Source organism: Malurus melanocephalus, unplaced genomic scaffold, assembly GCF_030028575.1.
Source record: "Malurus melanocephalus ecotype Western Australia unplaced genomic scaffold, MMel_1.1 scaffold_274, whole genome shotgun sequence".
Classification (NCBI taxonomy): Eukaryota; Metazoa; Chordata; class Aves; order Passeriformes; family Maluridae; genus Malurus; species Malurus melanocephalus.
This window is the reverse complement of record NW_026623506.1, coordinates 470,646-486,356: the sequence shown is the minus strand read 5'-3', so window position 1 is coordinate 486,356 and position 15,711 is coordinate 470,646.

The following is a 15,711-nucleotide window of genomic DNA, read 5'->3' as shown; positions in this document are numbered from 1 at the left end:
ACACTATTTTTCAGCAGCAGATGATAATACCTACAACTGATTTAAAATTAGCAATCCCTCCATCCCAGCACACCTTCAAAATTCTGGGTAAGTTTCTGAATGTCAATATAAAAACTCTGCCATTTGCTTTTACAGTGAAGATATCAGAAAAGATGAGAGATTTTCTCCTTTCAGAGGTCTTGAGAAAGTCTCCAGAATGCTCTGTCATCAATAAATGCAAAGAAATTTGCAGATTAAGGCTGCTTGGATACATGTTTCCAAAGGGACAAGGTGGAGGAAGAACTGACATCATRAATGGGCTTGAAGTTTGGCATGTTCCAAGACCACATTAGGAAACAAACTCCAGATTCAACCAGTGAAAATCATCTTTTTTTCATAACTATCTTTTCCAATTTTTCAAAGCTCTTAATTTTCAAAATTTCAACTTAATTTTCAAAGCTCTTTTGGGTAAAAYCTGCAATCTCAGTTTCAGGGCTGTGAATCAAAACTGGAGTTTGTAAAGGRTAGTGCCCAGAGTAATCATAAACTCACACCTGGAGTATCTGCCAGTAAAATCTGACTGAKCAGATTCCTCCTGCTTTTAGTGTCAGAGGAGAAGGAAGTGAAGAAGAATTGTTTGTCTTGAGTTTGTTTCTTTGACAAAAGTTCTCAAGCCTGTTTTGGTAAATCAAGACTACAGAGAAGTTAGATAGGAATTTAATCATGATTGACACAAAGATTGTAGTCTCTTTAAAGCGAAGTGCATCATCTGCACTCATATATCACATCATATCAACAATGCCTGATACACATAGCTGGGTAAATAGCACTGGAAGACAGTCTTTACATCCAGTTTTCTTGAAAGTGAGTTCTAAAATTGAACTTTTCTGATACAGGCCTACACCCCACAGATTAAAAGGTCAGRCAACTTTTAGATAACTGAATTGTAGAATAACTGGAAAGGAATCTTTGCAAGTCCCCTGGTTCACCTCCTTACTCAAAGTGGAGCTGGCTTTGAAGCTTGAATGGTTTGTTCAGGGCCTTGTCCAGGACAGTTTTGAGTATCTCCAAGGATGGATATCCTACAGACTTCCTGAGAAACCTGCTGCAGAGCAAAGATAATTTTTAAAGTGTGTTTCCCCTGTTCCCTTCCTTGGGGAGAAATTGAATTATTGGGGAGAAGGTAAATTCCATCATTAGTCTTTCTTTAGAAAAGAGAATAAAAGGGTACAAACACTAATGGGMAAGATCAACACTCACCTTCAATCTCTGTGCTTTCTGCCCTCTAACTTGGCCTATGTGCTCTCTGCCTTGGCTCTGTTCTGAGGAAGGTCATTTTCCATACATGTTACATGTGATTGGCAGAGGCTTTAGCTCAGTTTAGTTCAGGGTCTGTTACAACAGCAAGATATGGAAACAGTCCTTTCTTATCCTCACACCTTACAGGACTTGCCCCAGGTCACCCAAAGGGACAGCAGCAGGGGAAAAAATTGAACCCAGTTTTCCTCAGTTCCAGGGGAACTCTTAACCATAACAGAGAGACCAGAGAGGATRTATAAATRGAGAGGCAATTCTTGAAACTTTTYAGTCCAAAGAAATACCATTTTCTCMTTTCTGCAGTTATTTTCCTGAGACAGCTTGCTCTGAAATGGGAAAGAACATTGAAAAAGTCAGATTTACATTATTTATTGAAATTAAATGAGAAGTGGGCAAAGAAAGAAAGTGTTAATGGAGAGAGCACCCATGGAAACAACCACTATGACTTGGAAACTGTGTTTATGCACAGACATTTGCATAAGCATCTGAGTGATACCTTGCAGCTATGAAATTGAGAGAGTGCATATAAAGACATGCACTTTAAGCTTGTATACCTAAAGCTTCTCAGGCTCATTTTCCCTGATCTCCTTATTTGTGATTTATTTCTGGAGACTAAATTAAGTTTTTGAGTAAACAGTTGCAGTGTAACAAGCTAATCTGGGAACTATGTAACTCATTTCTCACTCTTACAGATAGGAAAAATATTCAATTAGTATTCTGTCCATGTTAATTTTTAATTTAAAGCCTTTAACCAAAGTACAATGGACTTTTGACATATAAATATTAAAAATTAAATTTCCTGAGTTCATTATCTGATAATTAGAACTAAATAACATCTTAACTGAGAGACAAACCCCACGCAAAGCAAGTCAGTTCCATTTAAGATTCCATTAGAAAAGTGTTTGAGCTAGTATGTAATGGACCATAAAATTTAATTTGGAAATGATATTACCAAAAATGATGGAACGATACCAGTCACAAAAGGACATGTAGGCAGCCCTCATCTTTTCATTTGGCATGATGTTCTTCTATTGATTCTGTAGAATCAGAAAGGAATTACTTAATATTGCACAGAATAACATATGTAGGGTTTTTCTCCTTTTCTCCGGTGCCTCGGTATTTAAAAGTCAGAATTGACCAGTGTAGCTCCATGTAATTACAAAGATTTCCTTATCTTAGCCTATTTGCTGAAGTCATCCTAAAGAAAGGGTCCCCTAATCCATTGGCTGTCTCATATCTCATTTACATTGGTGGTAATCCCCATCCTATCTCAGCATTTAGGTAATGACTTTGGGATTAAATTGCACTCCTTGCAATTCTTTACTTTCAAATCTCTACAACATATCAGCGGGCCCAGCTGAATAGGGCTGTCAGAGGGCTGGTAATGCAGCCGGGGAGGTAAGGCCTCTGACTTTAAAGTGAAATTAACTTTCTCCATAATAAGACCTTAAGAAAAGAAAAACCTCACCTCTGTGTTGCAGAGTATTTTGGGATGTTATAAAAAGATGCCAGGATTAAGTTATACTAAGCTTTCTAAACTAGTGAATTTAGCTACTTTTACTGCATTTATAGCTAAGGTGGGTAATTTTCAGATTGCTATCAGTCAAAGAGACCTGCAAATGTTGGGTGTATCTCTAATTTTGCTTTTTCAAAAACTCTGAACCCTACTGTTCCAAACCAGTACCATCACAGCATTAAATTTCATTTAATTTTTCACACTGAATGAGAAAAATCTGTTGTTTGTCATGGCCTAATACTGAAAATGGAAATCAATTAATTGGAAAATAAACAACTTAGGCCCAAATTCAAGCAGGTATCTGAGTACATTTCCAATTTTAAGCATGGGAATAATTACACTGAAATGAAGAAACAGTAAACTGTATTCAAAATTAAGTATATATTTAAATCTTGTTCTGTGTAATTCTTGTTAAATTTGGGTTTCAGTAAGAAATTTTCCATGAGTCATCTTCGTAATCTGCTGCAATAAAATACAGTTATGTAAAATACATACTTATACTGGTGGAAAGCTAAATCATATCTATTGTTACATCTAAATTCTGAAAATAAATATAGATCGTGTCGGGGCAGATGTTGCTGCATAAAGCTCTGTTATAGAGAAGTATTTTGATTTGCTGAACTTAATGTTTTTAAGTCCTTAAGCTGCTTATTTTTTTTTTTTCAAATATCTATTTACTCACATTGCATCTTTTAAACTTAAGCTGTTCCCAAGACTGGGAGAACAYCTTGTTTTGCCAGATTAGGAGTATCCTTTCAGCTGCTTCACCCACGTGCTGTAATGCACCAGATGTCAAATGAGACCTGACTTTTAGCAGATGGATTTTGATGCAGCAGAGAAGACTAAGACTTTTTGGCCAAAGCATCAATGTGATCATTTCAGAGTGAGGGAAAGTTTGCCAGAAATGTCAAAAAAGCTGCCCTACGGGTTCTTTTATTCTCATTAATTAACTACTAAGTCATAAAAATAGCTTTATGAGGTGATTGTGAATCCATTCCTGGAAATATTCTTTAAAGTCATCACATTTAGGCAATCCAGTGTTACCTAGGAATCACAGACACATTGTTTAAAAACTAATTCTTTAAATATGAAATCAAAKTTTTGCCATACATGCTGCTCAGAGGCAGCATTAACAAAAAACACAGGTAATTACTAAGCAGTTAACATTCCATCAAGACAATGCAGAAAGGCAGTGCGAGGAATTTAATAGCAAGCCCTATTAAAACTTAATTAAACTTATCCTTGTTTATACTCTCAGGAATTTTTGCAACAGCCTGTAACCYCAGTGTGGAGGTTTCTGAAATTTCTGTCTTTCACAGATTTGGGGCTTTAAATAGGGATAAGTAGCCCTCATGTCACATCACTGGTGTGGCGTCTCAACCCACACAGATACCATGAGGAGCTGGGGGATGCCATAAGATATGAATGGGAGATTTTGCATTCCCCACCTGCCACTTGTAATGATATTATTTATCTAGAAAAGGKAGAGGTTTTGCCTTCCCATCCCAAGTGCTTTGCTTTAAAGGGAAGCTGCACTCTGTGATGGTTACCAGGACCTGGGCTGATAGATGAGGAGSTGGGCAACTGCAGGGCATCTGTGGTATGTAAGGTCATTAATGTTGAATTAACTTTGTGCTTCCAGAACCTCAAATCTATATRAACATCAACCTCCATAACAAAAATATTCGAAATTCTGATGTTTATGCACTTTTGAAGAATACATCCTTTACCTGGCACAACAATCACCTTCCCACTGTGAAACAAAGGCAGAGTTTAAGCTCATTTTTGCAGCTGTTGCAAAAGCAAGTTCACATACACAAGAATGGTAAATATTTGCAAGTCGTGCAAATATTTTTTTTTCACAAATAATATTTGAAAGCAAAGTGTTGAAAGGCACAGCTAAGACAATGTGCAAAGGCAACTATCACTTCTGCTGCAAACCCTGGAGATAACAGAAAGCAAGGAGCACATAATGGCTCAAGTGTGCTGCACTGTGAGTGCTTAGCCCATTTCACATCCCCTTGCAGCCTTTTTCATCCCCTTGGCTCCGTGGTTCAGCTCGGTTGTATCCAATGATGAGTGATAATTGGAAGCCCTCCTCCTGCCATTCTCCAGGACGATACGGAAATTAATTCTTGTACACTGCGCATTGCATACACCAAGGGAAGTTGACCCTATCAATTTACATACACTATGGGGGCCTGCTATCACACTGCAGCCAGCAAACAGCTTCTCTTATCTAGGAAAGACCCTCATTTGTTATTTCTTGCTGAATACACCCACTCCCATTATTTCTGTAATTCTTTGCAATAATAGACYTTACCCTAATGAAACCCGCATTATGAGAAGGTTATAGTCCTGACCCAAAGACGATTAGCTCTGTGCTCTGTTATTGCTACATATGTAATTGTATAATTGATTTTAAAATTTACTTTTGTGTCCCCAAACCATAAAGTGAGCAGCCCATTAAGGGGGAGAAATATAATTAATATATCTATTAAAGAGGGGCAGGATATTATTGCAATTTTAGGATTGTGCGGGAAGTGTCCACATAAAACTAAGGAAGAAATACAAAAATTGAGATTCTCATCATGCTTCAGTTGAGGTAACACATGCAGAGGATGYGAGTTTTCAGAGCACAACAAACTCAAGCTCAGACAAAGCTCTGTAAGATGCACCTGGTAGATTGAGGTCTAATTTTATACACAACCCAGTGATGCCAAGGGTAGAGGTTCTGCATGCCTGAGCCTTTGTTAGTGTGTGCTGATGAAGCCATGAAAATCTTTGTTTCCACATTATTTACTTCTATGCTTATGCATTACTATGCATCAAACACAATAAGAGACATGCTAGATAATTAAAAGTTCATGTTTCAATAACTAAATCTAAATAAACAAAAACAGACACCATGAGCACCATATATTTTTAACTCAAAACAATTTTCCCCTCATTTGCACCTTGTCCTTACTGTGTAATTAACTGGCATTGCTGTCATCTAAARCAATCTGAGGCACACAGACCCCTGCATTGTCTCAGCTTTTAAGATAAGGACATTCTCTCTTCAGACCAAGCATTGTGCTGTGCTGAAAACTTGCAGGTGTGAGCCCACCATGAAATGTGAAATGAGGGTTTTCACCACGCAGCAGGCCCGGTGTCTCTTGCACAGTGACACCCGAGACTGGACTGGAACCTCCTCAAGACAGGGCAGTTTTTGCACYGAGAGCTCASAYTGCAACAAAAAAAGAGGAACACAARGARGAGGARCCTGGGAGCTGGGAGAGAAGAGACCTGCTGGTGAAGGGGCCACTTCTGTGTCACTCCCCAGGGAGCTACACCAAGGAAATTCAGCTGACTGGGTCACAGCTGGCCCAGACACATTTCTTATGGACTCAGCTKGTGCCATAAATGTCATCTTGGTCGCCTCCATCAACATTTCTTGCCCTCACCCTGTGGCAGCAGCCAAGCACCTCACACCAGAACTGGTGCAGCAGAACAGAGCAGCCAGAGCCCGCATCAAGGGCTCATTTTCTGCAGCCAAAAGCTGACTCCAGTTACATCACAAGTCCCATTTCCCCTCCTGATGGCTGCAAGTGCCTCTTGGGTCTGGTACCAGAGCTGACAGGCAGCAGTGGCTTCTCTGAGGCTGCCTGAAACAGCAGCAATCCTTGGGGATGGCTGGATTGTGTCCTGAGACACTTCCTGAAGAGAGGAGTGACCTTCTGCCAGGATGACTGATGACTCTGAGTGACATTTGTCACATCATGGGTTGGTGCTGAATGCAGGCACTGAGTCTACACTACAAAGTGTGTCCTGGAGCTCGAGACCATCCCAAAAACCCTCTGTGTTCTACACCTACAAAAGAAAGCCTGCAGCTCCTAAATCAATGGAATCATTGCCAGTAACTTCTGCCTCGCCTGGGTCTGGCTTTAAAATATTATGTTGAGGAGTCAGAGCTTTCCTCCTTTGCTCGACAAGTTCATATTCCCACTCAGGATTACTCATCAGAGAACCATTTCACATGGACATGCCACTGYTGGATTTGTGAGACACGTTAAGGAAAAGGCAGTTGTGCAATTTGCACACAAAGTGGTTGGAATTGATCTAAAACAAACCTTTAACTTTCAAACTGGTTTAAGTGGGGAAAGGACCATTGGATAATTACATCATTTAACACATTGATTGTCTAAAAGTCAATTCTAATGATTTCAGAAATAGAGGGTATTGTGCTTTCCTCATTTTTAAGGAAAGATTTTTGCTCAGTGCGGAGGAGTAAATGGTGAATTTTTTAAAAGAGACAATGCGRAAGAGCTGCAGAAAACAGAAGTTTCATTATGCCAAACAAGGCTTCTTTCACAAAAGCTAAAAAAAATCAATGGGACACAATTAAACTGGGTGCATTTCCCCTTACAGTACAACAAAGTATAAGAAATCKGAATGATTTGTGCGTATTCAGAATACGGAATTAAAGAAGTCGTTTGTATCATTAGTCTGACCACATCTATTTTACTTTGAAGTTTTGAATCCTCTCTGTTATGTTTGGTCATTGTCACTTGATCGTTAATTAAAAGGTGCCACAGTCAAAGCCTTAATATTAAATTTTTTTCTCTTTTTTTTCTTAGTTACTTGCACAATACTGTCTTTATCAATGAGAACACAAAATACATGAGCTTGTAAAAGGACACTGATATTTTCCATTTAGGTAAGACTTGAAACCTTTGGAGGGCAAAGCCATCCTTGCACCCAGATGATTGGCCAAGTGGGATTCCTAGCACACAYAATGGAAAACTGCAGGAAAAGCTGTGATGTGGCAGAGTAGAAAACAGAGAAGGTGTGACAAACAGTAAGAATCCTAAGGAAAGTAAGGATCTCCTCCTTAAACAGTACATAAATCCCCCTTTTGTGATATTCTTTGCCATGGACAGCAGTRCTACTCTCTCATGTTGCTGGAAAAGCTTTCCTTTGTTTGCAGCATCAGTGCCATTTTCAAAGGAGCCCTTTCAAAGGAGCACATCAGATGCTAAGGGAGCATCCTCACCCATGAACAGGCTTGAGAAGGTGGAACGACATCCTCTGCACTCAGCAGTTCCTTGTAGCAAGGGTCAGGGGCTTCAGTCAAAGACACCAACTATTTCCCATGCTTCAAAAAGCATCACTCAAACTGTACAGAAAATATGGCAGTGGAGCATTTTTGCAGCTGGAGTTTGGGTTCTCAGAGAAGGTTGTTAAAAGAAGCTTGGGAGCTTCTCCTCATTTCTTATCCGAATATGAGGAAGTTCTTGGCAAAAAAAAACCCACCACAAGGCTCAAGACATTCCCACACCAGGATTTTGGTACTGTTGCCTRTTGGTTTTTCTGACTGACTGCAAAGCCTTTTGCTGGGGTGAGCAGCAGCAAACTCCACTACCTTTAGGAATCTGCARTTGCTAACAATATGCCTGGCACTGACCTTCAGTATTTTCTTACCTTAACCATCTGCAAACACTTCCCAGTCTGGCTTTGCTCTGCCAGTACTGGAAATGAATCCACCTSCAATTTACCCCATTTTATAAAACAAACAGAAGACCCCTGCCCACCTCATATCCATCTGATTTTCATTCCAACCTGCACAACCTGACAGCAATGTGGCAGCAAATTGTGCATTGATGCTCCAGCCRTTCTATCAATACCCCAATGTCAGTAGGAAATGTGTTTGCAGAGGTGACAACATTATCTGGGCACTGACAGATTCTGCCTTGTGGATGTGACCAATGAAAAAAGCCAAGAGCAGGGAGGAGTAAGCTGTAAGCAGCACAGGCAAGTGGCAAATGCTACAGAAAAAGGTATTATCCCTTTTGTTCCAAATAACAAATGGAGACTGCAGAAATCCTACATTCTTCATCTTATCAATGTGGAAAAATACAGACAGTCAYAGCTATTACACATAGTATTATAGGAAGGCAAGAAGACATATATTTCTTCTGAAATTCATCAGATAACTTCAGTAAATYACATGTTGAAATATTTTTGAAAAGTGAAGGTTTGGGGCGCTGTTTCTTTTGCTTATGTTAAAGCAAAAGAATGAAAAAAAGATGTGAAATAAACTGAGATGCTTAATCATGGAGACAAAACTGAGGAAGATTATTCTGCCTTAAAAATAGAGTTGCGACTTGGAAGTGCATTTTTAGAAGTGATTTTATTACAAATYGTTCTATCAAGAAACATCATGAAAATTATGGTGAAGCATGCACATTACTCAGTGACCAAAATGGTTATAGAGAGTCTGAAAAGGTAAGCAATTTAACAAGAGCTGAATTGTATTACAGAGAAAAGTTGTGATGAAACCATTCTCCTGCCATTGCTTGGCCATCAATCACACAGCAGTCACTGGAGGGAGAACAAATTCTGCTTCAGCCCCTCAGAGAACTCACACCCTTAACTTGCATAATTTAGCACATGTTAGCTCTGCTGGTTTGGTAGTCCCAAAGATTTTTCTTTGCCCATGGAGGAATGTGGATAACTGTACAAGCCTGCCTGGTCACTGGGTGTTTGCTTTTTGGGTACAGGGAATGTTTCAAATTTCTTGCTCTCTTCGGAGTGCGGAGCAAAGGATCCACACAATCCATTCARATGAGCAGGTCCTGACAGCCAAATMCTRTAAAATGTGCTAAGCACCCATGATCCAAAATATAGACCTMCAGAAAYGKGGAARGTAAGAYATCAGGGCTTTGGGGGGAATMACAAAACCTTGGAAAATCTGCAAAATCAGGAACCAGGGCAGGTAAAGTTCAAACCCATGAGGATGCAGAGAAAACAAMACAATTTAATGAGAGTGAAACATTCAGAGGGAGAAAAAGTACAGATAGATAACACATTTTTTAGAACTCTGTGTAAGAACAGTTAGGTACTACATCCTTTTTAACATCTGAACGTCTTTGGGGCTACAATTTGGGCTACAATTACATCCACTCATTGGTCAAAAAAACCCTAACAACAAATGCAATTATTGAAAAGCAAAAAAAAAAAAAAAAACAAACCAAACCCAGAAGTCTCACCGTTTTCAGCCCAGCGCCATACAGGCCACATGTTACATCTGGTTCTCCCTGGTCTGAATTAGAGTCTGGTTTTTCCTCTCCCCAAATAATGTTGCACTAAATGTAGGATACCTGTGACTGGAACCTCACTGTGCCACACGTGAAATTACCTTGACAMAAAATTATGTCTGTGTTTCACCCCACAAGAGAAAGAGCTTCATTCTAAGCCAAGTCATCCGGACACCTCTAACAGCACCAGTGCTTGAAATACATGGAGACAAAGTCCATCTTGTTCTGTTCTTGTAGCATTGCTCAAAAGAAACCAAACTGCTGAAAGGCATTACTACTCTTGGGAAATTTTACATTAGGAGCCACTGCTAACATTTTAGAAACATCTTTTAGACAAACTCTCTGTAAGTAATTTATCTCTCCAGTTTGTATCTGCAGGCAATCTGAGTGCATGTTCACATCTGAGCAAGTTCTGGTAGTGCATTTGCAAAATTAAACAGGTTTTTGATAAAGAAGAGCAGCAAAGACTGCTTGGATTTCAGCTCTGTTAGTTGTTGCTGTATGGGTTGAAGATTCTTTGCTTGATGGCCAAACCACTTCTCCAACAAATGTAGTTCAGATTGGGTGCTTTCATGCACTTGAGTTATTTAGTTCTATTTTTTCAAATCAACTCCTAAAATCTTGCAAATGCAAAATTTGTTAGATAGGTTAAAAAACCCCAAATGACAGCACTCAAAGAACTGTTCTTTACATCTAAATTAGAAATACATTTGCTACTTCTCTCTGGTGAACACCCTGGACACAGCCAACCTATGAACTTGCACCACCAATTACTGAGACCAAAGAGCTCTTGCTCACCTGAGCAGTCCTGACAGGGTTAAGGAAGGCCATCGTGGTGCTCCTCCAGTTACTGTCCCTCTGTGCCCAAAGGTGTCACATCTCCCAGCCCCTCATGTTGCTTGCTGCAGTTTGATAAATGCTGATTTGGATTATGTTTTTATCACAAGACGATTTAGTGACAGCCTCACTGAATCAAGCACAGTTCCACTCAAAGCTCAGGGTCACTGCAAAAACAGAACCAATGGAAAACATYGATAATTATTTAATTTTACATTTGCAATCTGTATTCCTGTTTTGCTCTCCAGCTCTTGGARAGCAGTGGTGCCGTTCAGGGGCGATTCCCCCCACCCTCTCCTTCCCTCCCAGGGCTTGCATATGCTTGACACTACTTGGAAAACTGACTAACAGGGTGTTCACTTTTACCAGGCCATTAATTGATAACACTTAATTAATCTGCCGTGTGAGAGATCAAATGAAGATTGTGTCCCACAACCAGCAACATATATTGACTTTGTTATTCCAATTATGTGTGTGACCAGAACAGCCCTTTGGTATAAGACTTAACCTTTGAATCACYCTCAGCACAGAACTAGATCAGCTGCTGGGGATCTGACCTGAAAAAGACCTTGACACTGCCAGAGCTCTCTGTGTGCTTGAAAATGTTCCACCTTGTGCTTGTCATAGCYGCTGTTCATGTTGTCATTTGCCATTGCATTTGCGTGTTGGACACGATTCTCCGATAAGCAGCTGATAATTAGCAGGAGGCTCTGATTACAATTTGCAGTTTCATGTTGGCACACATTTTTGTTTATTTTGCTTTGTGGCATTGGCAGGTTTGTTTTTTTTTTTCTTTAAAGAATGCCCAGAATAGAGCAATTAGTTTCAGCAGCAATTGGGTAAACGCAGCAGTCAAAGAGAGCAAATTGCCTTTAGCAGACAATTTATAAATCAGCTGTAGATTTCCAACTCAGTTTTTATTTTTGTTTCCGTGGATTATCTTCCACTAAATTGATGGGCAACATCATCAGAGGCAGTTTTGGTGTCATTTACTATAACAAAACATAATTAAAAATATATTCATCAGATTTYCTGTGGCTTTCTTCAAGGATAGTGAACAGCACCAGCAAAATGAGRAGTACTAATTGACCTCTGCTGCTAATTTTGTGACTTTAAATCCATGTTTCTTCTCCTGTAGAAGTCAGTATGAAATCCAGAGCAGACATRCCCAAAACTGCGTAGCAAATCTTAGTTAACATCCACCTGCCACGAACATTGCATACCATTTTGTCAGACATGGATCTGACCAGGATATGGATGGCTATTTTATGGTGCAATTTGCTGTAATGCAGCCTTTCTCCAGTAACACCCTTTCCAACCAGAGGCCGAGAGGTTAGCGTGCAAATGTGACAATGAATTGCACAAAGATGAATTCTTCAGAAAAGAACCCGAAGTACAGCAATACTTTAAAAAGCCCTCATAATATTATTATARGCCAACCTCATTTATTAGAGCATAGAGCTTTGCAATATTGCTTGATGACATGGGAGGGAAAAAAAAGCAGTCTGGTAGGTCAGAGACAGCTATGAATAACAAAACCCACAGAGAATGAGACCATTTCAGGACCTCCATCTTGTCTATTAATTCAAACCAGTGTGGAGAAAAACTGCTCATGGTTMTGACTCTACTGATGTAAAAACACTGAGGTAGCTCTAAACTCAGGTAAGTCTGAAAATTTTAATAGAGAGAGTTATGAATTGAAAGTTGGCTTTAAGAAGGCAGAGCACCAATCTGTTGTATTAGCAAATAAATACATGATGAGTCCAATACTTACATTGTTATTTTAATCATGATTTATTTTTAATAAACAACAGGAGGTGTAGCTGATCCAGCAGATTCATGTATGAGGCTCTTACCCCTAGGCTGGTGCCTTTTAAACAGGATTCAATAAATTACTAATTTCTTCGCCACACATCTGTAAAAGAAACAACTACCAAACTGTTTAATTGTCCTGATTAAATCCCATAGGGTTCTAATATGAAAAGCACCAATTATAGAAGGTAACAATGATTCACATGTACAGTGATGGTCTTGGAAACATTTTGTTTACAAAGTASTAACCAAGACAACAAGTTTTCCTACTCCTTCCATAAAATGCAGTAGATACTTTAACTTTTACCTGCCTGGGTAACTTGGCAAGCAAGAGGGCTGTGCAAAAGAAATTCCAGTGGAAGGTACTGCCAGAAATTACCTGTGTGGTATCCAAAAGTGCTGTGAATCCACTCCAGGATGWACCCCCAAGAAACATTCCTAATATTGGGGTGAATATTGAACCCACAGCCTTCTGGCTGGGGTACAGAACTGCTACCAAATGAGCCAAAGGCAAATGAGAAACAACCAAAGATAAATGAATATATGCCAAGGCTTATGTGTGCTATCAAGCAATAAATACACTAGGAGTAGGAAGTGCAAAAAGTAATTAAGGTTAAGAAAGAGGCATATGCAAGCAATAAAACATTAGATAGAGAGGAGGACTAGAAAGATTGCAGAMGGAAGTTAAGAGAGTGTAAAGAAAAAATTAATACAAGAGGCAGAGACACAAGGGGAGATTGCATGAGAGGTTAAGATAAATAAGAAGATAATTCTCAACTCTCTAAGGCTCAGGAGTCAGATGTTGCAGAAKTGTCTCTGGGAGATGGCAGACAAATTATATTCGAAAAAGCAGACACCGAGCTAAAGCAGACCCAAATCAAGTATTTCTAACTCCACATTTGGACTCTCCCTGTGCATTCTTTTGGTAATAAAATACTCCTCTTGGATAAAATTATACAGCTTCCACAAAGGGCTGCAAATTGACCAACYCACATACATATTGTTATATTATGATGTTATGGCTGTCCTTTGTAAGGACAAATGGATAAACTTCATTTGGTGTGAAACCAAATTTAGTGGGGTAGCTTAAAGTGCTTGGAAGAATGTCAAGARACAGGGTGCAAACAGTCCAGATAGGGCAAAAAGACTCAAAAATCATTGTAAAAGTGATTTTATATTGGCCATATCARTGGCAATGACATTTTCAGTGCCAGAGGGCTCTTTTGCACATAGACAACAATGTAGAAATATTAAATKACCAGAATACAATGAGTGGCTGTGGAAGGACCTTTTTCATCCTTTTCTTCTTGAATGTGTTAATATCAACTATTTGGGAAGCTGCTGCTGATTTAGGAACGGGTATCTCTTAGCAAGAGACTGTATAAGTACATACAAGGACACTTTTAGCTGCAAAATCTATGTTCAAACAATCAAATCTGAGGCAGAAAAGTAAAAGCATCTCTTCTTTCTGGCAGTAATGGAAAGGTGTGTGTGTGTGTGAATGTTAATTMTTCTGTAATGTATTTCCCTCCCCATCATATGTGGTTTTAATTCTTAGTATTTCTATGTAAATATTTTTTTAGTATTTGCATAGAACAGTGTTAAAGTGCATCACTTACCAAAATTTGAAAAATACACCCAACAGGGCACACACTGGTACCTGGGCAATGGTGGAGGTGGACCCTGTTCTGCTGGGGCCTGATTAATTAATCCAAGGGAAAGGTTAGAAAAGGCTGCAACTGGCTTCCTCCTGCTTCCCATTACATCTGACCACTTAAAAAAAGAAAGTGACTGCAAATTCTAATACAGCCTGGTCACCTTTGGCACTGGGCTGAGGAAATGAGACTTCACCGAGACAGAGGAGTGCCACAAAAAAGTGTGAAAAATTGAAATGACAAGGTTGTGYTGATAGCTTGTTGAATGAATGAAGGGAATGAATTGAAATTTACATTTATATAGCACCGTGCATCTACACTGTATCACTCAGGACTGAGGAGTTGCTGGAAGACTTACTTTGCCAGCACAGATGCACTGGGGGAATGAAGTAGAATTGGACCAAACATCATTTTCCCAGAACCAGACCTACAAAAACAATGCAGAAGGTCAAAGCTCTGTGTASAGCTTAAAAAATGTGGAAATCGGGAAACAAAAAGTAGAGAACTTCATGCATGGAAGTGAGAAAGGTACTGAATATTATTTTGAAATTTAGATCATGATTCCAGGAATGAAACAAAGCAAATAATAATAAAAAAAAAAAATCTAACCTTTTTATCTGTTTCAATATTCAGGAACAGGTATCCCACCATTTCTCACTCTAAGAAAGTGAAAGCCTGCAGATGTGGGGATTCAATGTCAGCTGTTGCATTGTGACMGGTCTTAAAGTCAGAAAGTTCTTCCTAAAGAAAATCTTAAATTTTCTTCAGCTCATTTAAGTCTATTACTTCCTAATCAATTCTTGCTGAGCATGMGGTTCAACAGAAGAAATCGATCACGGTGCACTTGATAACAACTTTTTATATAAACTGAAAGTGGAATCATGTTCCTGTCCAGCTAAAGTGTGGATCAGCACTTACCTCTGATGACCTGACCMTCATTCTTCCTACATATCATGTTGCTGTTAAAATATCAGAATACAGCACTATTTGAGGGTCTAAACTGAAATTTTTTCCATGTTTGATTTGTGTAGGTAATTGGATGTTGGATGTTTGGGAGAGAGGTTAGCAATTACTTCTCTACGCTCCCTGACCACTTGTGCACAAGGAGAATTTACCAAAATGACATTTACATACCTGTGGAACTCACAAGTTATTACAATAATTCATCCTTCAGCATCCTACAGAAGATCTCACCTCCAACCTATTCTTTCACCCATCTCTGCTGGCAAATCCCAAATCATCTCATGCTGGTGCTGCCACAAATCTGGTGGGTTTTTTTTTTTTTCCTGAGCATTTGCCTATTAAAAATATCTTAAAAGCAGCAAGAGAACATCCACAAGGCAAGAAAAGCTGACTGTTGCACTGCTACCACTTTCTGGTGCAATGAAGAGTTGGTTGAATTCCTGCATAGTTCAGTGCTCCATAAAGYCAATCTTCCAATGAGCACAGAGCATATGGAACACAAAGCACATTGCATTTTTCACACTTGTTCTGAATTTTAGGGCTATTTGGGAAA